At 39.1% G+C, this 23,089-nt stretch overlaps 1 protein-coding gene across 10 annotated transcripts in view; it reads left to right on the forward strand.

The window, feature by feature from the left end:
* LOC129502078 (proline-rich protein 18-like) overlaps window positions 1–23,089 on the forward strand; it is a 440,312-nt gene that overhangs the window by 348,641 nt on the left and 68,582 nt on the right. Inside the window, exon 8 of one of the 10 annotated variants that reach the window (XR_008662885.1) lies at window positions 4,642–4,681. The exons of 8 other annotated variants lie outside the window; for them this stretch is intronic. The gene's annotated coding sequence lies outside the window, so the exon portion shown is untranslated. Of the gene's footprint in view, window positions 1–2,305; window positions 2,431–4,641; window positions 4,682–23,089 lie in introns of those variants that run through there. One more of the 10 variants, XR_008662884.1, reaches the window with a different exon arrangement.

Genomic DNA, 23,089 nt, shown 5'->3' on the forward strand with positions numbered 1-23,089 from the left:
TTAACTGAGTAAAATTTAAGTAAAAAATAAATAAAAATTTTAAAAAGAGACATGTGTATATACGTATCCTAGAGACCCATTTAAACTAATATAAATTTAAAATCATACACAATTTTCTATGTAATAAAAAAAAGTTTGCTTTGAAAGGGAATCAGACTTTGGACTTCTCATTTGCAACCTTAGTGAAAATATTTCAGTACCTTTATCATATTTCCAAATCAGATTCCACCAATATTTGAGTCCATTAATATGCTTATAACAGTATTAATTAAAATGTTAAGACATGATAAAGAGCTTACATATCCAGCAGAACAGTTCTGTGAATTAGGATATATGCATATTATGGATTAATATCCAATACTTTAAAATACTGAGATAAGTCCTTATGATATATAGTTACGAGGATAAAAGGAAAAGGAAAATATCCAAGAGAAATAATGCATGGATGATTGTGCTATATATTTATACAGTGAAACACTGCTTGGCAGTAAAAACAAGTTTGAAGAATATGCAACAACGTGAATGAATCTCTGGAAGAGTATGCTGAGCAAAGAAGCCAGATGCAAACAAATCACTGTATAATATTGTTTACATGAAACTCTAGAAAAGGCAAAATTAATTTATAATGACAGAAAGCAGATTAGTGGTTGCCTGGGAATGGGGTAGGAATATAAATTTCATTACAGAGGGTCATGAGGAAACTTTTTGGGGATGATGGTAAGGTTCTGTATCCTGATAATAGTGGCCATCCCCCCGGTGTATGCGTGTGCTGAAGTCATGGAAATATACAATAACAGAACACTTAAAATATGTATGTTTTAGTGTATGTATATTATACCTCAAGGAAGTTTATATTTTGTCTTAAAGATTTATTTTAGAGAAATAGAGAGCTGGGAGAGGAGCAGAGGGAGAAGGAATACCAAAGCAGATTCCCTGCTGAGCATAGAGCCCAACATGGGGCTTGATCCCAGGGCCCTGAGACCATAACCTCATGACCTAAGCTGAAATCAAGAGTCAGCTGCTCAACTGACTGAGCCACCCAAGCAGCCCAAAGAAGTTTTTTCAAAAGCTGTGTCTAATATATACATAGGAGATAAGAATACACACGAATTTGTAAAAAATAGCTATTTTTAGACTGCTGGAATTCTAATTGTTATTTAACAGTTTCCCCAAATTTTCACTATAGCTATACATAGCTCTTAACATGTAATAAATGCTAGCTTTAAAAAGATGCATGCATCTTTTGCAATATTGTTTTGTCATTAAACTCATGTCTGTGGAGAATGTTGAATAACACAGAAAAATCTCATGGTCTCTCTAAGGAAGAAGCAAAACTGCATTTCCTTTGAGATCCTAACCTAGTGAATACATGGATATGTACTTCTTTTTTCTCATTTATATGTTTTGCAAATATTTAGCAATAAACATGTATTCTCTGATAATGACAAAATGGGTTTTTAAATAAAATCTTTTAGTCTGATCATGCCAATTAGGTGTTTCCTAACAATTAATATGAAAGTAACTACTATTGCATTTTGAAAATTGAACGGCTTTATCTCTTGAAGATACTTTAATTCCTGTCATAGGGATGCCTGGGTGGCTCAGTGGTTGAGCTTCTGCCTTCGGCTCAGGTCATGATCCCGGGGTTCTGGAATCAAGTCCTGCATCAGGCTCCTTGCATGGAGCCTGCTTCTCCCTCTGCCTGTGTCTCTGCCTCTCTCTGTGTGTCTCTCATGAATAAATAAATAAATAAATATAATCTTTAAAAAAAAAGTCCTGCCATAGTTCTGAAACTTTAAGATATATTCACCAATGAGCATATATTAGTATTTCATGTGTAATTTGGTGTTGCATTTACATTATAGTTCTGCCTTTGGATGATGTATAAACCATCATTTTAAATGTCTGTAGATGATTAAAAAGCTCTAGGGGATATATGAGATATGAGTAATTTTAACCTACAGTCTTATTTAGAGCCAGAGAGTTAGAACAGAACAGGATTTCATGGATTGTCCAGGTGAAGTTCCCTGTTTCATAGATGAAAAAACTAAGGGTAAATTATCAAGTCAGCTAGAGGCTCTGCAATTTCTGGTGTGGAAAGATCGCATATCAGATTTTGCTGTGATAGAGTGTGCCTGAGTGGTGATGATTCCCTTTAAGTTTATTCTTCTTCAAATGACTTATTTCATCACATATTCTGATTAATATAACTCATTGCAATTAGTTACTCATTAATAAGCAAAAAAAAAAACCCTTTTGTATTCATGGAAGTCTTCTACTTGTGTCTGGTCCTTATGTTCATTAGAAGATGTGTGGATGCCAAGAAAAGCAAGGCTCATACAAAAGAAAAAAAATCTGGAAGAATGCAAGCGGAACAACAACAACAACAACAAAACGAGGAAGAAAAAGGGAAATGACCTAAAGTATGGCATTCAGCACATAGAAAAAATGTTGATTGCTTATTTAGTGCCAGAACCATTTCTAGGTTCTTTAAATTTTTAATTAATACTTTCAACATCCTAATGAAGTGGATACTATCATTGTCACCCTTGTTGTGTGAACAGTCATTGAGACCCAGCATGAATAAATAACTTTGCCCAAGGTCACACAGCAATGAGTGGTGTCCTGATAATGTAACTTCAGAACAGAGCTTTTACTGTTAACCATAGAGGTTAAGTTGTCTTTCAAAACTAATAGCCTATTTGGTTTGGGTGAAGTTTAAGATTCTTGGTTTGGCCTTATCAGAAAAACGAGACAAAGAATTTGAGGATGAGCTTTTGCAACAGCAATTATTTAGTTTAATGAGTATCTCTCCTGTGCCAGACCTGATACCAACTGTGAGAAGGCTTGAAGAAAGAGCCTTCTTTGAAGCTTTTTAGAAGAGCAGTTTTGATAAAAGTTCTTGGTTATAGGACTTTCTTTCTCTCTCGATTCTATGTCACATGATAATAATCTATGTTATGATGAAATGTTCCTTACATTTTAGAAAATCTCCCCTCATGTGTAGTGATCTCATTTAATCAACCTAACAATCCTAAAATGGATTGTATTACTATTAGGATTTTTTTTTTTTGCTTTGTATTACTATCATTGTGTTACAATTTAGAAGTATATATTCTTAAAGTTTCTTGGGCTGCAGGAACACCTGCAAAGCCTGTTAAAACACAGATCTCTAGGGCAGCCTGGGTGGCTCAGAGGTTTAGCTCCTGCCTTTGGCCCAGGGTATGATCCTGGGGTCCCGGGATCGAGTCCCACATCGGGCTTCCTGCATGGAGCCTGCTCCTCCCTCTGCCTGTGTCTTGGCCCCCCGCCCCGTCTCTCAAGAATAAATAAATAAAATCTTAAAAAAAAACAAAAACAAAAACAAAAACACAGATCTCTAGACCTGTTCCTGATTCACAAGGTTTAGGCAAATCACCCTTTTAAAGTCCTCATTTGTATATCTCCCAAGGTTATTTGATGAGCATCTCAAAATTAAAAGTGGGCTTTGAGTTTGTGGGGGTACCCACTCAATATGGCCATATTAGTTTGTCAAAGGAAATTTGAGAGAGAGTTCATGTAATAACCGTATGCTTTGAAATATTAATTTAGTTTAAAAAGTCTGTCTACAGGGAAGTAAGTTCACTGAATAATACATCTTGGAAATCACTCCATATCAGTTCATAGAGATTGTCTTCATTTATTTTTTATTGCTCCAGGATTTCTGGGAAGATGGCAAAGTAGAGGGATTGTAAGCTCATTTCATCCCATAGGTGCACCTCGAAAACAGGCACATCAGTGCACCCAATTCCAAAAATGACCAAAAGGCTGGCGGAACAGATCCTCCCCAGTTAATGGCATTCAGCACATAGAAAAAATATTGATTGTTCCTCTCCTCAAAGAGGAGGCCACATCAAAGCGTTGGGAGGGGTGGAGACATGGTCAGGAACTAACTTCCTAGGGAAATTAGCCACAACTGGGAGGAACCCCACAATCACAGGGAAGGGAGAGGATACCCCAGCCACTGGGGACCCACACTGGAAGATAAGTCCGAGTAACATTTGGCTTTGAAAACCAGTGGGGCTTAACTTTACAAGTTTTTATAACCAGTGAGTCTTGTCATCATGAACTTTAGAAATCAGTGGGTGGGAAAAATCTGGGAGAGAGGGAGGGCGGTAGAAAACAGTCCCTGCCTTTAAAGATCCTGCGTAACAGACAACCTGCCAGGAACAGCTTTGAGACAGCAGTTTGAAAGGTGCCTGGGATACAGAGAAGGACATATTTACTACATTGAGAACAAGTGCTGTAGGAGTGGGGATCCTTAGGAAACTTCTCCAAGAATAAAAGAGCTGGTGGGTACCATTCCTCCCTACCCCTCAGCCTAGATATGTGGATGCCCACAGCAACCAGCATGAATACCCTCCATCATTTTTTATTGCTCTATAGTAGTCTATTGTAGATGTGTACCATAGTTTTCTAATATGCTGGGGCATATTAGTGTCCAGTATTTTACGATTACAAATAATGCTGCAATAAATAACCCTTGAAAATATGTGCTTTCTTATTGCTGTGTTTGCAGGGTAAACTCACACCAGTGGAATTGTTGGGCTGAAGGGTAAATGCATACGTACTTTTGTTAAATATTGTTAAATTCTCTTACAGAGAGGAGGTCCCGTTTTTTCCATTTCTACCAGAAGTGCATGTGAGTGTCCGTTTCTTCCCAGCTCTGTCAATATAATCCATTGTTAAGCTTTCAAGTTTTTCTGTTTTGTCAATTTGATGGGATAGGTGGTCTCTTGCATTTGTGCTGTCATGAGTGAAAATGAACATCTTTCCATGAGCCTGTTTTTAATCATTCTGCGAATGATATATTCACATCTTTGCCCATTTTTCTATAGGAGTTTGGTGGGATTTTTCCTCGATTGAAAAATTATTTATATGTTAGATCTTTTAAAGTGACATATTTGGCATTTTTTTCTGCCAGTTGTTCTTTTGTCTTTTGATTTTGCTTGTGGTCGGTCCTTATGCCATGCAAATCATTTTCATTTTTAAGAGGTCATATTTTTTTAATTTTTATTTTTTTTGGTATCTGGCTTTTGACGTCATTAGAAAGCCTTTTCCTCCTGCCAGGTTACTGAGAAAAACAATTTCAGTAACCATCCTTGTGTGCTTTCATTTCACACATTTAGGTCTCTTTGTTGTTAGATACATAATTCAGTAGGGTAGCAGGATATAAAACCAGCATGTGACAATCATTAAGCATTTAAGCACACAAATCATAACTAGTTAGAAAATATTATGCTTGTCTTTGGTGGTGTGAGGTTATATGTGGGGATTTGAAATCAGATGGCCACCAATGTCTCGCAGTTGGAGACCTGATGCATTTATTTTTAGCAGAATTAGGAATTCTTCAAATGGATAATATCTTCTTTGTGGTGTAGTGCAGAGACTGATATAGAAAAGCTAATGTAATGTCTCTGGTAAAATGTAAATGGAAACTCACTCTGGAGGGTTAAACACAAATGCAGGTGTGGCTCGTATCAACAACACATTTTATCTTTTGGGCTGATAAGATCTCACTTTACTAAGAGGATAGGCAAGAGAAATCTTTCAAGTAACTAAAGATAGTTTCCCAATTTATGTTGTTCTAAAGTAATATTCCATTAAATTATTTTTTGGAAAAGGAAAAGTATCATCCATGTTCCTACTAGTTTTTTCTTCTTTGAAGTAGGTGGGCTGCATTCTCATTTAGTCTTTGTATACATACATAACATCACATAGTCAAAGCATAGTGTCTACTCAACTTTATGTTCTGCGCCTGTGCCAGTTAACCTTGAATTCTGAACATTTTCGGTATTTGGACAATCTTCATAATCATTATTGTCAGTAGCTGCTTAGAATTCCATTAGATTGTTTTAGCATATTTAAGTTAGCCCTCCCTTTATCGCTGCAATAGCCTTCTTCGCGTTCTGTCCATTCCCAATTTGCTCATATTCAACCCGTGTTCCAAGTATTAGCTTGAGGAGTCTTTTAGAAATGTTATCAGAACCTCATATTCCACTGATTGAAATTCTTTCAAGTGTTTCCTTTGCACACTGAATAAAGTTCAGACTCCTCACCAAGACCTACAGAGCTATGCACAATTTGGTTCCCATGTGCCTTTCTGATTTCTTGCCATGTTGCAGTGTCTTTCTGCACTATGATCTGGACACAAGGGCCTCTAGGAGCTTGTTAGAAATATCAATCATTTTCTTGCCTCAGATCCCACTTGATGCTGTTCTGTCTCTTTGTAGCAGTCCTCTTCCCAAATCTTCACCTTCAGACCTCTACTGAAAGGTCACTTCCTCAGATTCTCTCCTTTACCTCCTCATGTCATTATCAATTAAAACACCATATTTTCCACGCCTTCCAGGTAATTCTCATGCATATTAAAATTTGAGAACCATTGATCTAGGAAATTGCTGTCCAATAAAAACATAACATGAGCCACATATGTAATTGAAAATTTAAAAAAGTAAAATGAAAGAGGTGAAATTAATTTAAAGATATACATTATTAACCTTGATCAACCCAAAATATTATTATAATATGTCATCAATGCACAGTATTAATGTATAACGAATCATTAATTATAGCATTAATGGGATATTTTACATTTTTTTGAAGCTCTTAAAAATCCTGTATTTTATTAACAGCTCATCTCAATTTGGTTGCTAAATTTCCATCAGAAAATCTGCTAGATTTTGGTTTCATAAAATTTATAGTTGAAAAAATAGGTACCAAAGTTGTTCCAAATATACTTAAAAGTCTTCTGATAACTAAGTGAAGCAGCTATTTTAAAAGACTAATATAAATTAATTTAATTTAATTATTATTATTTTAAAGATTTTATTTATTTATTCATGAGAGATACAGAGAGAGAGAGAGGCAGAGACACAGGCAGAGGGAGAAGCAGGCTCCATGCAGGGAGCCCGATGTGGGACTCGATCCCGGGACTCCAGGATCACACCCCGGGCTGAAGGCGGCGCTAAATCACTGAGCCACCCAGGGATCCCCTAAATTAATTTTAAAATTTAGTTCATCAGTTATATGAGCCACTTTCTGAGAACCCAATAGAGGCATCTGGGTATTAGCTGCCACATTGAATGATACAAATCTAGGAAATGGCAAACTAGACCATAAGGTGGCTTAACTGAGGACTCCACATCTTGGACAATAAATGCTATTATAAGAATCTCTATGAATCATCCCTCTCTGGCCTGAATGACTTTGCAAAGCCATGCCACCCTCACAAAAACATAGGTGCCTTCATCATCATGGTACCTTCTTTTGTATTTTGTGTCTAAACGCCGTACTTGACCAGAAGAGCACACTTCCATATGTTTGTGCTTAATTGCAAGAGAGGCTGGGATGGGAGACAGTAATTAGTTGGCTGCTGGGGCACCACACAGTGCAATTTGCTCAGCTCTTTTGAGCTCAGACTGACTGGCTCACAACAGAACAGGAACGAAAATACACAGAATGTGGATCTTTTAGGCCAGATGAACCTTGAGCTGTGCTACTTTCTGCTGTCACATTTCACGCCCTCTTGTGGTTCTGATTACATCAATCCAAGATATCACATATTTTGAAAATAATTAGAGACCAAATTACCTAGATAACCTTCAAACCATCCTGAAAATTTACGAATTCGGCCTGAGATGTAAAGAGAGACCAGCTGGAATGCTACAGTGAGAAAAGTTCGCGCTTCTATCAAGGTAGGAAGACGGGGAAAAAGAAATAAAGAAACAAAAGGCCTCCGAGGGGGAGGGGCCCCGCGAGGAGCCGGGCTGAGGCCGGGGCGAGTGTCCCCAGGACAGGAGAGCCCCGTCCTGGAGGAGCAGGAGCTGCACCAACCTTCCCGGGCGGGCGGAAAGGGGCTCGCAGGGAGTTGGAGCAGGACCCAGGAGGGCGGGGATGCCCTCGGGCTCCCGGGGACACTAACAGGCACCTGCGCCCCGGGAGAGTGCTCCGAGCTCCCTAAGGGCTGCAGCGCACGGCGGACCGACCGGAGCAGCTCGGAGGGGCTCGGGAGCGGCTCCAGGGAGGGAGCTGCGGGGCGGGAGCGCGAATCCCACAGCGCAGGCCCCGGAGCACAGGGCGCCGGGACACAGCCCAGGACCCGGCCTCCCCCGGGACAGGCAGAGGCCGGGAGGGCCCAGGACAGCAAGGACGCTCCTGCCCGGAGCTGAGCAGATCAACGGCCCCGCCCCGGAGCCTCCAGGCCCTGCGGACGGAGAGCCGAGAGCCCCGAGCCCCGTAGTTCCGGCGGAGGCTGAATCCAGGCTTCCAGAGTTGCCATAGCAACTGCGACTGTTCCTCCTGGGGCCCCACGGGGTAAACAACCCCCGCTGAGCCCTGCAGCAGGCAGGGGCAGAGCAGCTCCCCCAAGTGCTAACACCTGAAAATCAGCACAGCAGGCCCCTCCCCCAGAAGACCAGCTGGACGGACCAGTGATACTCCCCCGTGTTCCAATACAACTTGTTTTTGGCCACTCTGCACTGAGCAAAATGACTAGAAGGAAAACCTCACTTCAAAAGAAAGAATCAGAAACAGCCCTCTCTCCCACAGAGTTACAAAATCTGGATTACACTTCAATGTCAGAAAGCCAATTCAGAAGCACTATTCTACAGCTACTGGTGGCTCTAGAAAAAAGCATTAAGGCCTCACGAGACTTCATGACTGCAGAATTTAGATCCAATCAGGCAGAAATTAAAAATCAATTGAATGAGATGCAATCCAAACTAGAAGTCCTAACGACGAGGGTTAACGAGGTGGAAGAACGAGTGAGTGACATAGAAGACAAGTTAATGGCAAAGAGGGAAACTGAGGAAAAAAGAGATAAACAATTAAAGAACCATGAAGACAGATTAAGGCAAATAAATGACACTCTAAGGAAGAAAAACCTACGTTTAATTGGGGTTCCCGAGGGCGCCGAAAGGGACAGAGGGCCAGAATATGTATTTGAACAAATCCTAGCTGAAAACTTTCCCAATCTGGGAAGGGAAACAGGCATTCAGATCCAGGAAATAGAGAGATCCCCCCCTAAAATCAATAAAAACCGTTCAACACCTCGACATCTAATAATGAAGCTTGCAAATTCCAAAGATAAAGAGAAGATCCTTAAAGCCTCAAGAGACAAGAAGTCCCTGACTTTCATGGGGAGGAATATTAGGGTAACAGCAGACCTCTCCACAGAGACCTGGCAGGCCAGAAAGGGCTGGCAGGATATATTCAGGGTCCTAAATGAGAAGAACATGCAACCAAGAATACTTTATCCAGCAAGGCTCTCATTCAAAATGGAAGGAGAGATAAAGAGCTTCCAAGACAGGCAGGAACTGAAAGAATATGTGACCTCCAAACCAGCTCTGCAAGAAATTTTAAGGGGGACTCTTAAAACTCCCCTTTAAGAAGAAGTTCAAGTAACTCTGAACGTGAATGGGCTTAATGACCCCATCAAAAGGCGCAGAGTTTCAGACTGGATAAAAAAACAGGACCCATCTATTTGCTGTCTACAAGAGACTCATTTTAGACAGAAGGACACCTACAACCTGAAAATAAAAGGTTGGAGAACCATTTACCATTCAAATGGTTCTCAAAATATACCCTAAAAACTACAGAACACTTCTGAAAGAAATTGAGGAAGACACAAAGAGATGGAAAAATATTCCATGCTCATGGATTGGCAGAATTAATATTGTGAAAATGTCAATGTTACCCAGGGCAATTTACACGTATAATGCAATCCCTATCAAAATACCATGGACTTTCTTCAGAGACTTAGAACAAATTATTTTAAGATTTGTGTGGAATCAGAAAAGACCCCAAACAGCCAGGGGAATTTTAAAAAAAGAAAACCATATCTGGGGGCATCACAATGCCAGATTTCAGGTTGTACTACAAAGCTGTGTTCATCAAGACAGTGTGGTACTGGCACAAAAACAGACATATAGATCAATGGAACAGAACAGAGAACCCAGAAGTGGACCCTGAACTTTATGCTCAACTAATATACGATAAAGGAGGAAAGACGATCCACTAGAAGAAAGACAGTCTCTTCAATAAATGGTGCTGGGAAAATTGGACATCCACATGCAGAAGAATGAAACTGGACCACTCTCTTGCACCATACACAAAGATAAACTCAAAATAGATGAAAGATCTAAATGTGAGACAAGATTCCATCAAAATCCCAGAGGAGAACTCAGGCAACACCCTTTTTGAACTTGGCCACAGTAACCGGAGAAGGACAAACAGTGTATGTTCTCATTCATTTGGGGAATATGAATAATAGCGAAAGGGAATATAAGGGAAGGGAGAAGAAATGTGTGAGAAATATCAGAAAGGGAGACAAAACATAAAGACTTCTAACTCTGGGAAATGAACTAGGGGTGGTGGAGGGGGAGGAGGGTGGGGGGTGGGGGTGAATGGGTGGCGGGCACTGAGGGGTACACTTGACGGGATGAGCACTGGGTGTTATTCTGTATGTTGGTAAATTGAACACCAATAAAAATTAATTTATAAAAAAAAAAAAAAGAGAGGCTGGGATGTTGAGTTTTTGCCGTCTTCTTTGGGGAGCCAGACCAGCTTATGTGGAAAATTTGAAAAACACTAGAAGGATACTCAAGGAGTTCTGGGCAATCACAGAGGTGTGGTAAATAGCCACTGCATGTCCCCACTACAATGTCAACTCTTAAAGGTAGAAATTGCGTCTATTCTGTTTGTGAACCATAGTTTGGCTCAAATGGCTGTGCAACAATTTTTGATTTAATACATGAGTTTATGATTCACACCAGAGAATGTGAACTGAGAAATAGAAAATATATGTTCATTTCAGCGTCCAAGGAAAATCAGTTTCAATCTTACACTGTTGTGAGGAAGACATATACTTATCTATTTGCTTTTAACCTCTGCTCCTACCAGGACAATTTTCCTGATATCTTCCAAGGATTTCTCCAGATGATAAATTAAAAATGGAGCATGAATGATAGCATAGCTGAAGGGTAGAATGACCTTGGGTACACAGCAAAGGGCGGTTCAGCTGGTGATTTTAGGAGATATGTCAGTCAGGAAGCTTGCTTACCCACAGGCTCTTTAAAGAGAAACTGACTTGACTGCATTCCTGCTCTTGGGGAACTGCAGGTAGGTATTTGGATGCTAAGTGATCTTTTTTGGTCATAAACTTGATGAAATTAAGGAAAGGGTATCTGATCTACAAGTAAATCCCTGGACTGGCAAGCAGTTTATGGCATTACTTGGAACAAAAAGATAAATTCAGCCCATCAGATGATGTCAAATTAGGAAATACCATAATAAGGAGGCAGGTAATAGTGGGAGCTGAAGATGGAGGAGGTGATAAGAGGAGAGAGCAGGCAACTCTGATGACCATTTGCTGGTCTATGTCAATGAGGGAGGGGCTACTATAAATGAACAGAAGGGAGGAAGTAGCTAATTTAACTGTATATATGTATGCATATGGTCTTCATCTGCTTTGGTTGCTGCAAAAAACTACCATAGACTGGGTGGTTTATTAACAATAGAAATTTATTTCTCATGTTCTGGAGGCTAGGAAGTCCAAGAGAGATGCTGACAGATTCAGTGTCTGGTGAGAACGTGCTTCCCAGCTGGCTGTCTTTTTATTGTGTCCTCACATCGTGGGAGGGGCTGGGGAGCTCTGTGGGATCTCTTTTGTTAGAAAATTAATCCCATTCATGAAGGTTCCATCCTCATGACTCTATCACCTCCCCAAAGCCCATCCTCCTAATACCATTACCTTTTGGGGGTTAGGATTTTAACATATGAATATTGGGGGGACACAGACATTCAGGTCACCGCACACACATGCACACACATATACACATATATACACACATTCTTTTTTTAAAGATTTTATTTATTTATTCAAGGAGACACAGAGAGAGAGAGAGAGAGGCAGAGACAGAGGCAGAGAGAGGAGCAGGCTCCATGCAGGGAACCGTATGTGGGACTTGATCCTGGGACTCCAGGATCACACCCTGGGCCAAAGGGAGGCGCTCAACTGCTGAGCCACCCAGGTGTCCCTACACACACATTCATATGGCACTGACTGTTTGCTTCTAGATTTCTCTTTCTAAGTCTTCATACAGGAAATCTTTAATTATCTCCTGTAACTGTCTTTTGAATTTGGAATGAGATGTCATCTCTTTTGAGAGTCTTCCCCAACTTACCATTCTCATCTTGCCATCTCTGCTTTTTCTCCCACTGCCATTCATTTCTAACACATTATACTCTCTTATCTTCCATGTAGCATTTATCACCACTGAGTTAAATATTTTATTGATCATTTACTATTTACTATCAGTTGCCTGGCATGAATATAAGCACCATGAAGGTAGGGGCTCTGAGTATCACATACATGCCATATGTGCAATGCCTCCAGTGGTCTCTGACATACTGAGGGTGGGAAATAAATATCATTAAAAGAATATGTGATAAATATAAATTTATATATGACATATATTGGAAGGTTGGCAGAAAAGAAACAGTTTGTGCTACAGAGATGCTGAATGCTCTAAATAGTGAAACATTTGTGTGAAGATTGAAGGATTCTACTGCTGAGTTCCTCACAGCCACCTTGGCACTTTCCATTCCTATTTCTCCTGGGGTTTGAGTTCTTTTTCCTAAGACAATATGATAATTAAGAGTCAAAATAACATTTTTATTGAGGTATAATTGACATATAACATTGTATTAGCTTCTGGTGTATGACACAATGATTCGATATTCGCAGACATTGCAAAACGATCACCCCTGTGCCTAGTGACATCCATCATCATACATAGTTACAAAAACGGGTTTTCTTGTGATGAGAACTTTTAAGATCTACTCTCTTAACAATTTTCAATATACAACACATTATTATTAATTATACTCACCCTATATGTTGTACAGACTGCACAATAATATACCCCTGTGACTCACTTATTTTATAATTGGAAGTTTATCTCCTTTTGATAGGTTGAAAAATATGAGGAAATATCTTGCTGCTAGGTCTTCCAAGTCAGCTTTTTGTTGATTAAATCAAGGAGTAGAGGATTTTTCTTGTTTGTCATTCTCTCTTTCTTACCCTGCTAACAGTACTCTAATTTTTCTCTAAATCAGTGGTTCTCAATCAGGAGAAAGCTCCCCCCACTCCACTCCTCCAGGAGAAATCTAATAATACCTGGAGATATTTTGTTTCTCATGACTAGGAGGGTGAGCAGTGACCAGAGATGCTGCTAAGCTTCCTACAGTGAGTGTCCAAGATCGCTCCCCACCACACAGTTATCCAGCCCCAAATGTCAATACTGCTGTAGTTGAGAAATATGACTCTAATCTATCGCTCCATTTATTGTTCTTATATGGGTAACATCATGCTTGCTTTGCTCCAAATCCAGGGGTTCTCTGCTACGTCTAATGGAAGAGTTGGACTACAGAAATCCAGTAAATGGTGGGGATGTTTCCCATTAATCAGGTAGATTGATCACATGCATGTATCTACACTCACCCCCAAACTTATTTAAGGAAAAATTAAGAATTAAAAGTGTATCAACTCATAAAGTCAAATAGAATAAGAGAGAAGACATCTATGGAAGATACTGCTTTTAATTTTGGAAGCTAGAACATTAATTATAAAATCACCTGACCTAGCAAAGAGAAAAGGCACCTCAACTGGAGTATCTGCAAATAGTAACCCAAATGCCAGAGCTTGGAGGTTATCAGGTAGACTGGAAAGCAGCAGTGGGAAGGAGGAGTGAAACAAGAAGGATTGGATGAAAGGGGATATTAAAAAGTGGGTGCACTCTACATCTCTTTGCAACCATGAAATGCCAGTTGCTATGTTTTCCTTCTCTCTCTCCTCCCCCACTCCCCTGCTCCCTACTCTCATGAGCATCTCATTTTGAATTCTGGACAATTTGAATGAGAGAGTTTCTGGACTTCAAGCACAGCTGAGCTAACAGAAGGGGATGGTTAGTGGTATGAGATGGTAGTGTTGGTCTCAAGCCTCATTAGTTTTGGTAGACCATGGTGAGAATTTCAAAATTCATTCTAAATAGGGAGACCTTGAGAGTTTCAAGAAAAGGAATGTTGTGATTTGATTTATCTTTAAAAAAATGTGACGATTGCCACATGGGGAATGGACTATAGAGTAATGATGATATAAGCAAGGAGATAAATTTGGAGGCCATTTTTTATGTTCTATGCTGATTTGGAGCTCTATGGTTGCAGAACAGATGAGAGAAATGGATGAATCTGTTCCCATCATGGAGGTTAAAGAATAAGAAAAAGATGTTAATGGGATATATGTAGGAGATGAGGGTAAAGGAGGAACAACAGATGACTCATGGATTTTTAAATTGAATGGTGAGGCAGATGTTATCCCATACACTGAGATGAAGAAGGCTGAGAAAGGAAAGGCTTGGAGGAGTTGAACAGCTGATAAGTTTCACACATATCAAAATGCCTATTTAGATATCCAAGTGGAGATGCTAAGTAAGCAATTGGGAAATCACTGAAGATCAATATTAAAGATATAAATTTGGGAATCATGAGTATATGGATGTTATTATGGATTGAATTGTGCCTTCTAAAGAGATATGTTGAAGTCCTAACCCTTAGTACCTTAGAATGTAAACTTCTTTGGAAATGTAGCCACTGCAGAGGTAATTACTCAAGGTAAGATGAGGTCATACTGGAATAGGATGGGCCTTAAATATAATATGACTGGTGGGTGTCCTCATAGGGAGTGGAGAACAGACACAGAGATAACAGATACGTTGGGGGAATGCCACATGATGTTGATGGAAGCTGAGATGGGAATGATGCAGCGACAAACCAAAGAAAGCCGAGGATTGCCAACAAACCACCAGAAGCTAGAAGAGGCAGGAATGGGTTCTCCTGTACAGGGGAGAAGGGAACTTCACCTGTTGATTGATGCCTTAGTTTTGGATCTCTATCCTCCAGAATTGTGAGACTGTAACTTTCTGTGGGTTTAAGCCACCTAGTTTATGGTAGCCATCAGGCATTGCAATGCCAGGAAACCAGTAAGTTGGTATTTAAGGGCAAGGACCCAGATGAAAACATTCAGTGGAAGAATGTATATGGAATATATACAGATATAATATATAAGAACTGAGCCATGAGGGACTCCATCTGGGAGATTCTATGGTGTTGCCTCAGTTTCTGACTGGTTTCTGATCCCAGGCTGTATCTAAGCCCCCCCCTTTTTTTAGATTTTATTTTTTTATTCATGAGAGACACAGAAAGAAAGGCAGAGACACAGGCAGAGGGAGAACAGACTCCCCATGGGGAGCCTGATGTAGGACTTGATCCCGGGACCTTGGGATCATGACCTGAACTGAAGGCAGACGCTCAACCACTGAGCCACCCAGGTGTCCTTGTATCTAAGCACTTATTCTCACATTGACAAGCTATGTTATCCTACCTAGACTCTCCAGACATTTTTATCATCCTGTTCCCTGGTGTTGTCCTTGCACTTCTCAGTGACTCAGTGACTCTAACCAGTATGGCCTCACTAAGATGAGGGAGAGAAAAAAGCTGACAAACTTGTGAGGTACCACTTTTATTACCATCTTGTTCAAGGAGTTTGTAGACGTATCTATTCACAGGTAACAAACAATGGAGCCAAAATATTAAGATAACAGAACTTCAGAACTTATTCTTTTTCCATCATAATTTGTGCTACTTCTGAGAGCAGGTAGTCTTTCCTACATGATGAACATGGTGATATTCTGGAATCTCTTCAATCACATCTGATGCAATCCATGTTCAATATCATAGACCTAATGATTAACCCCCCTCAGTATGAAACATTCAAAGTAACAAGGAGAGAATCTTACCTTCTGTCTCCTGCAATTAGTCTCTCTGCTCTAATTATCCAGCAAGCGTACAAAGTTTCTCTTATATATTTCTTCTTGATCGTGGACAAGATATTATATACCCAGACGCAGGTTTGCCATCTTCATTTTCACCATGGCCAAGCATTTGCTATTTCTATGTCTTAATGTGACAAATAAACAGGAATGCAGTGATAATTCTCTTTTATGAAGTTAGAGGGTAAAGAGGCTTATTTACTAAGAGTTAATTGTGAAATGGAAATGAATCTGCTGTTGTATCCTATCTATTCCCTGGAATATCTTAGAAGTTTCCATTTCGGGTTGGATTCTTTTCCCAGACCTCTATTCCCAAACCTCAACCAGCTTTACCTTCTTTCCAAGTGTATTTCATCCACTTGTGTTCTGACTTCCATCTCGTTCAATTCCCTAATTATAGTCCTCCTAAGAGAATTTTTTTTTCCTGTGCGTATCTCTTATTCTGCATTTTAGCATCTCTTTCCTCTTTGGCTTTTTTCCTCAGTATGTAAACATGACTGCAGATGTTATAAACTGAGAAACTATGTAGTCTCTTTGGTAATTTTAACTGTTGTGCATAAGTTTTTGGCAAAGCTATGTCTCTACAGATTTTGTTGCTTCTTTGAGAGATGTGTTTCTGCTTTATGAATATATTTATAATGTAGGCTGCTTGTATACTATAATTTATTCTTTGAGATTGCATGTATTCTTGCTTGAGCAGCTGTTTTCTGGAATGAGAATCTCAGATGAAGAGGACTTCAGGAAAGAGATACAGACATAATTTTAAACTTGAAAGAACTGGAAAGAAACCAGAAAAGGAAGGGCATTTGTTTTTGTTGTGAACATTTTTGTGGACCTTTGATTTCTTAGCAATGGGGTGGTCTAAGACTTATTGACCTAGATGCTGAGAAATGACTTCATGCAGGGCTACTGTTTCAGATATGATTTTCCTATTAGGGCCAGAGGAAAAGGCTCTAGATCTTTGTGAGGAGTGTGTGTGTGTGTGTGGGGGGGGAATGTCTCTCCTTGAGTTAATCAACCAAGAAAACTAGTTTCTAGATAATCAATTAGGAAAAACGGAGAACAGTGATAAAAAGGCCAAATCCACAGTAGGGTTAGAAGGAGAGTGTTCTTTCAGTTGGGGTTTTGGGACCTGAGGGACTATACCCAGAGGTATGATGATAGTCCAGACACTTTGTTAGATATGTGAGTTGGCGCTTCCTTGTTGAGTGTGGCCAGCAGTTAGGAATGCTATTGGAGGGATCCCTGGGTGCTCAGCGGTTTAGCACCTGCCTGCTGCCCAGGGCGTGATCCTGGAGTCCTGGGATCCTGGAGTCCCTGCATGGAGCCTGCTTCTCCCTCTGCCTGTGTCTCTGCCTCTCTCTCTCTCTGTCTCTCATGAATAAATAAATAAAATCTTAAAAAAAAAGAATGCTATTGAACTCTGGGAATGGGCATGAATACACAGCAGACACTGATGCTTATTTTCTATGTTGTAATTTCTTCATTATCAGTCCAGGATGGCTGAGCCTGGCAAAGTGGCAATCTTATGCCATGTAGCAGTGGCCAATCCCACAGGAAAGACAACGTATTTAGAAAGAATCATGGAAGGGGCGCCTAGGTAGCTCAGTTGGTTGAGTGTTTGACTCTTGATTTCAGCTCAGGTCATGATCTCAGAGTCCTGGGAGTGAGCCCAACCTCAGGCTCCTCACTCACTGGAGAGTCTGCTTGGGGATTCCCAGTCTCTCTCTCTTCCTCAGCCCCTCCCCCACCTTGTGCATGCTCTCTCTCTCTTTAAAATAAATAAGTAAATCTTTTAAAAATCCTTAAGAAAAGGATCATGGAAAACTCATAGATATAATTAGAATATTATTAAGTCTCCAGTAGGGTAAATATGGGCTCAGAGGTGTGGCACATTGGGGCATTTAGAGACACATGACCTTCAAGCCTGGTGAATACATTATTATCTTCAATAGTTCTTCATTTACTTTCCTGTCTCATAAGAAAAAATGTCTTTCCTTTAACCCTGAGAATATGCAATGAAGAAATAATGATTGCACTCTAAATCATTGACATACTGAACATTAAGATGATGTCAAGAAAAGTGTATTAACTTTGTTTTATTTGAAAAATTTCATTCCATTTGTTTCATAAAATATTTTATTCTTCCTATGGTTACATATAACTTAAAGAATCATCTTTGAAAGGAAGATCTCTGAGAGAGGATGTATGGTGCAACACTGTGTCATGGAAGGCTTATCTATTTCCATGGTAGTATGAATATCTCGCTAACTAACAAAAGAAATGAAAAAGGGAAAAAGAAAAGAAAATGAAAGAGAATATAAGAGAGGGAGACGTGATTTCTCTTTGGACACAAGCTGGTTTGGGATAAAAAATATTTTGTGGTATCATACATTGAAAAAAATCTTTGTGTGAATATACCTCCTGGAAACATGTAGATGACCAATTATATTCAGTAGTGCACAATATCAGACGAAAAATTCACTTGGGATGAATAACCATTACTGCTAATTCTGTAAAAGTTTTGTGGCCTGCCTTTTTGGTTTTGTTTTGTTTTTTAACATGCAACTTTAACATGTAGGGTTGGGCATCTTTCATCTATCAAGTAACAAGACTGGGGATAAAGCATCTTGTGTACATTGCTGACTATACTTGAGTTTTGCCACTATTCTGGGAGACGAAATCTGTTTAGATGATGTCATTCCTTACATTTAATTTTGTGACTATTTTGCTGTAGATTCAAGTCATCTGCCTTTTATTCATTTGGAATAAATATACCCTGAATGATCATCTTGATTCCTGGAATCATTACTGATTGCTACTGATTCTTAAAATGGCTGGAATTTTATTAGTCTTAGAGATCCGGTACAAATTTAACTTAATTGACCTATTATGCAAGAATGGGTTTACCAGGTATCCATTTTTGTGGTTACTACATTTTTAAACACCCACTCTGCTTTTGGCCTACCTCTCCTCCTCTCACTCTGCCAGTGAATGGGGAATTAAAACTAATTTTAATATTACACAAAGCAAAACATAATTAAGAAAATGCGTAAAAAATTAAAAAGCTGCAATTTTTATAATGCAATTCAAAGCTAAATAGAAATGATTTTTTAATTATATGCTCACTTGAGTTACATGCCACAGCTTCCCAAGAGAGATGTCTGTTTAAATCCAAGTACTGACCTCAGTATTTCATTAGTATACCATGGGATGGTATAAAAGAAACTCACACTGCCCCTTCTGGTCCTTTTTTCTTGTCCAGGTGTGGGGATAGAGTATGGTGAGACCATGACCCCCACTATTCTCAACCCAGTGTACACCCCTCTTCGCAAGAGTGTGCTCAATTCTGGGGCATTGAGTGGGGAAGGATCATTGTCCGAACTGCTTCTTATAGGGAATCTTAACCATCCCTCCTGTTTTGAGACCCATCTCAAAACCACATCCAGTTCCTCAGCCTCTTTATAGTTCTGTGGGGCCAACAGATTTGCTTTCTGGGAAGGCAGGTAACCTTCAGCTTTCTCCAGCCACCTAAATGCTCATCATTCATCTCTCTCTTTTTCTACTTCTAGATTTTTTTTTTTGACCTGTCTGCTCTTGTCACATCTACTACTCTCTTTATCCTTGTGGGATTATGGCTTTTACATTTTTTTATTTTAAATTTCTGTACTGTCATTTTGGTTAGATTCCTGAAAGCAGCATAAGAAAATGCATCTGTGCAATCTGCCATTCTTAAACAGATGTCTCTGAGACAGTATTTGGAATGAAGGGGAAATATGTCTTTGCTCTTCGCCTTCCTCTCTACATCTTTCTCCTATTTCCATCTCACTTATGCCTTGAAAGGCACCTATAAAGTTCTCAACCAGCTGTCAGTTCATCTCCATCAAGACATTAGTTGATAACAGCTTAAAGAATTAGCCTACCTAGCAACACTGCATATATTTTTTTCATACTCTGAAAGGAATGCATTCTCTTTGCTGCAAGAAAAAAACGATCCAGACAGGTACAAAGAAAGAGTGGGTTCTTTTAAGTGGAGCCTAAAAGCCCCAAAAAACTTTTGGACTACGAAGAAATAAATCTTGATTGAAATTTCAGGCTGAGTCAATTGCTTAGGGATAGAAGAGCGTCTCCAATCTAATCTGATTAATCTGGGTCAATTCAGATAACCTGCTCCTCTCTGAGTCTAGTAGCTATTATGATACTAACCAAAAAATACCTACTGAAGATAAACAACTGAGTGAATAAAAAAAATCATATGAAGGAACACATCCTTTTCTAACAAAGTCAGTATATTTTACGTTGGTGCTACCTTTTAATTGATTAACTTAGGTGGCATTTCTAAGACATTTGTTCATATTCCCAAAGATTAGGGCAAAAAATCTTTCCCCCTGAATTTCTAAGTATCAGTTTAATTTATGAAAAAAAATGCATTTTTAAAAGCATTGCAGTTGAAGGCATAAAGGGGTTAGGAAAATAATCTGGTAGCCAACTATGTGAGATTTTTGAAAAGCAGCTCTCTCTCTCAAGATTATTTATTTATTTATTCATGGGAGACAGAGAGAGAGAGGGAGAGGGAGAGAGAGAGAGAGAGGCAGAGGGAGAAGCAGGCTCCATGCAGGGAGCCCAATCTGGGACTTGATCCCGGGTCTCCAGGATCATGCCCTGAGCTTAAGGCAGCGCTAAACCCTTGAGCCACCCAGGCCACCCAGCAGCTCTCTTTTGAATGACTGTTTGCATTCCCTATTCCTTAAGGCCTTGGTAGCTGGAGAGACCCTGAAACCAACATAAGAAACAGGTTCTCGAAAGTGTTCATAAATTCTTGAAAAATAAATTGCGTGTGTTATTTCTTCAGAAAGTAGACATAAAATGAAACAATCCTCCCAAATCCCAAGGAAAAAATAAGCAGTAATTAAAAATCTATTATTAAACAGTGAGAACAGCAAAATTTATTTTTATGGCTCCCTGGAAATAATAGAAGTGGTTTTTTAAAGCTATATGTATAGCAATATTTACTATAAGCCAGCTACATGTACAGATCATTCCCAAATGAAAATTTTAGAAATTTTATCTGGTGTTAAATCTTTTAACAAAGAAGCTGACATAGTAACATTAAGTCCTCCTAGGAAAATCACCTTGTTCAGGCTTTCATCTTATTTTACCTTAAAAAGGAAGCTTCCTAGGTTAGATCATCTTTCTAGTTTTGATCTAAGGCTAAAGAAAAAGTTTGCATATTGAATGCCATTGATGTCTGGGTTGCGGAGCTGAAGGTAATGAGACACAAGACAAAAATTCTTTTTCTAATTACAGTATTTCCCACGTTTGAGATTTTTCATCTTACCACTTATAATTTTTTTTTTTTTACTTATAAATATTTCTTAATTCGCCTTCAAGAGTAGACCTCAAAAAGGTCTGAAGCCTGGCTGGGTTTAGAAAAGAACCTGACAAATTGCCTTTTGTCTTTGTCTTTTTTTTTTTTTTTTTTTTGCCTTTTGTCTTTTAAGAAACATTTAGTTGGAGGCCTGAGTGGCCTTTGGCTCCGGGCATTGTCCTGGGATCGAGTCCCACATCGGGCTTCCTGCGTGGAGCCTCTTCTCCCTCTGCCTGTGTCTGTCTGTCTGTCTCTGTGTGTCTCTCATGAATAAATAAATAGAAATCTTACAAAAAAATTTTAGCTAAGTGTTTGGGGTTGCTTTACATTGGGTTCATGCACCTGCTGAGCAGCGAGAGACACATTTTGAGCCTTTCCAATAATTCAGTGATGAGAAGGAGGTGCAAGAGGGCCTAAATAAAATCTCTATGTAGATGGGTGAGGAACTTCTCTCACACGGTTGCATTCTTTCTCTTCACAGAAGGAATCATGCATGGTTGTGCAGCCCTATTCCTTTATGAGAGTCCTGGAAATTGAGAAACTGTACCTGTGTATAATCTCTCCCATTTGTAATCAAGTCCATACATTTCCGTATCTTTTGTTATCAGCTTCTCCCTTTTAACAGTATTTGTTGACATCCTTCTATCAAAGACATCATCATTTCATTGTATAACACCATAGTACCTCCAATTTAGAGTATTTGAAATATTAGAGCATTTTATTGGAAACAGATCTGCTTTTGAGGAGATAAGATTTATCCTCTAAAATGCAAGAAATGTTGTAAACATGTACTTTTAGGTCAAAAATGGGAAATACTCTTAACTTTCTCTATTAAGTTTCTGTTCCTGTCCCCTTTTATCCCGTGCATTTATTGAGGCACTCTGTATTCATTTAATCATTAGGAAAATCTGGTATCATCTCAGGCAATGGGTGACTTCTACCGTGTCAGACCTCTCTAATCTCTATAAGTTTTCTGTGAAAAATTCTCTCTTACATTAATATGCCAAAGCCTGCTCGTACTAGCCAACTGTGCACATCTCTTCCCAACTTTGCACTCATCAAAGGCAAGCTGGTAGCATAAATCAATAACGATGGGAGTGTTTACACCATTGGAATTGGCCATGGCTATAAATCCGGCTTTGATTGCCCTCCTGTTTCTAAGCAAGTTGCTAAACATTTACCAGCATATCACTGTCCCCAAATTATCTATATGTTCGTATTCTGATCTAATTAAATGTTTGAGCACAAATAGAAAAAGGATCAAATAGAAAATGTCTTTTCAAAGGTACTCTCCAGTTTTGAGAAAAGATCAGATATTTTTTAAAGTTACCCACTTTCTCACTCATCATACTTAACTTTGCAATGCTGAGTCATAGAATCAAGAATCTGAAAGTTAAGCTGCTTTGGTGTCTCCCAAACACTCTGGTTTAAATTCTTTTTACTTTAGCATACTTTCTGAAAGATCCTCTTAGGAACTTGCTGAATTATGGGTTCACTTCTGAGTGGATTAGTACCATCAAAGAAAATTTGTTATTATTAAATATTTTAGACTTATATAATATAAAACACAAGAGATACTATGATGATCACTCATGTATCCACAGCCCAGTTTTAAAAAAATAAGTTAAGCTTCCTCTTATCCTCTTTTCATTTCTGTGGAGTTAGCTATTATCCTATACATGATGGTTACCATTTCTATAAATTTCTTGATACATTCTCTACAGAATATGTGCTATTCTCTTATCCTTTTAAATGTCTAAATAAAAAGTATCATAACATTTTCAAACTTGCT

The sequence above is a fragment of the Nyctereutes procyonoides genome, unplaced genomic scaffold (assembly GCF_905146905.1).
Source record: "Nyctereutes procyonoides isolate TBG_1078 unplaced genomic scaffold, NYPRO_anot_genome, whole genome shotgun sequence".
In the NCBI taxonomy this organism is placed as follows: Eukaryota; Metazoa; Chordata; class Mammalia; order Carnivora; family Canidae; genus Nyctereutes; species Nyctereutes procyonoides.